Source organism: Frankliniella occidentalis, unplaced genomic scaffold (genome assembly GCF_000697945.3).
Source record: "Frankliniella occidentalis isolate FOCC.00 unplaced genomic scaffold, Focc_3.1 Scaffold103, whole genome shotgun sequence".
NCBI lineage: Eukaryota > Metazoa > Arthropoda > Insecta > Thysanoptera > Thripidae > Frankliniella > Frankliniella occidentalis.
The window spans coordinates 544,300-546,408 of NW_026267232.1; the positions used below are offsets into that span (position 1 = coordinate 544,300).

The following is a 2,109-nucleotide window of genomic DNA, read 5'->3' on the forward strand; positions in this document are numbered from 1 at the left end:
CGGGGCGGGGCGTGCTGTGCTGTGGCAGGGCGTGACAGGCTGTTGGGTCTCACGAGGACTCTTAGGGTGCGGGAAACGAAGTGCATCCGAGAGAGACACAGAGAAGCGGAGAGAGAGAGAGAGGGAGAGACTGGGGGGAAGGGGGGGAGAGACAGAGACAGATAGAGACACACACAGAGCGAGAGAGAGAGAGGGGGGGGGGGAGAAGCAGAGACAGAGGGAGAGAGACAGGGGCAGAAGCGGCCTGCCGCGCTGCCGCCGCCGTCGGTGGTTCGCGGGTCGCCTCGCCCCGCCGGGTCCCACCGGGCCGCGGGCGCGCGGCGCGCAGGACAAGACAGAACAGGGACGAGCAATGAGAAGAATGTGGTCTACCCATCGCGACGACTACATTCATTACACAGCTCAGAGCGATGCGTTTATTTGTTCGCCTGTTTCCGAGATAATGAAGGGCTCGCTGCTGACTTAATGCATCGCCCTTCGTCCTTCCGAGGGTCCTGGGCGGGAGTAGGGGGGGGGGGCTTTCGCTAGTCTGGAGCCGGAGGGCGTGGGCGGTCGTGGCACGAGATGGGATGGGAGGCTTTCGCTCCGGCTGGCTGTCATATCATATATGTGAGGTTTGCGCTCGGCCAGTTAGTCAAGTCAATGGAAAAGAGAAGAACAGAGGATGGACATGGGAGGCTTTCGCTCGGCTTTCACACGCCACACGAACGCGCGGCGTGGCTTGTCTCGTCGAACAATTCCTCGCGCGGCTATACGAGAGCAGTGCGTATCGTTTGTTTCTTCGTGTTTTTTCTCTCTCTCTCCCCTCTTCTTGTCTCCCGCACTGGATCCCTCCGCCGGGAAACGCCTCCGCCGCACCCGACTCTTCTGCCCGAGTTTGGGATTCCCTTCCACCTGCCACGGATGCACGGAGCAGTGTACCCAACTCACGTAGTATGCATGCCATTAGCGCCACGCCACGCCCGACCTGCAGGGCCCGGCAGGTCGGCCGAGCCATTCTCGGGATGCTACCTGGAAATAGACGGCGGGTTCTGCCAATAGTCCAGTCGGCGCCTTTGGCCTATGCAGAGCGGAGGTGCAGGCCGTGCGGCCGCGCCTCCCACGCTGGCCTGGGACCCGCCGAGGGGAAGGGAGGCGGGGTGCGGGGTGCGGGGCAGGTGTGTTTGCCTTCCAGGAGCAGGCAACGACCAGCCGCCCGGAGCATTTAATCAAACTCGAGCTATTGTTGGTTGTGATTTCATATGTACCATGTGAGCGTCTAGCGTATAAAAGCTGGCGCCGCTGGAGACGATATGGTTGAGGGATGATGAGCAAACGGACAAGAAGTTATGTTCAAACTGAAAGAAATGCGAGCTCTCTGACGACACGAAAAATGCCTCAAATGCCTCCATGGCCCGCTGAGAGTTATTAGTGACAGCTTTTAATTTTTATGCCGGTCAGTCGTCTCTCGCCATCGGTAGAGTCGGGGTAGGTAGGTACCCCCTGTTCTCCTCAGGTAGGCAAGCCCGCTCACATGGTAGCATGCGGTGAGGTATACCTGCGAAATTCTCCGGGGTCTACCCAGCACAGCAGCCCGCACAGCGGACGGCCCGCTGCGGACCAACATTGCCCTAAACGACGCTGCCGATGTGAGAAGCTCGGCTCTGCAGATCTATTGGCGTCGTCCTCCTTCCCTCCGCACCGCCTAGGCTCCGCCGCGCGTGATTGCGGATAATGACGAGTTTTTCTTTCCTTTCCCGCGCGACTGAATGCGCCAATCGAGCGTGCGCGGGGAGGAGAGAGAAATCAATCAGAAATCATTTGAGAGATGCACATCCGTTACTCCCCGCGGCCGCGATAGGGAGAGAGAGAAACCCCCTGCCCGCCCCGCCGGCACCGCGGCCCGCAGCGTCCGCATTGGCGCCAACGACGCGTTCAGCGAGGATGATCCACCGAAGGCGCCAGCACCGGTCGTGTACTCGGCAAAAATATTTTGTAGTTCTTCCGAATCGTTTAGGAAAATGAGACTTTCCTCAAATGTTCTGTAATAGGTTTACCGAAAATGAGCAGAGAGGTCCGTAAAGAAGAAAACAAAAAAAAAATCGAGAAAAAATACTACCTATGTCTAAA

The 2,109-nt window shown here is 58.5% G+C and overlaps 1 protein-coding gene across 1 annotated transcript in view; it reads right to left on the reverse strand.

The window, feature by feature from the left end:
- Positions 1-2,109, reverse strand: part of LOC113209385 (S-antigen protein-like) — a gene marked incomplete at its 3' end in the record, with an annotated part of 5,386 nt that overhangs the window by 1,162 nt on the left and 2,115 nt on the right.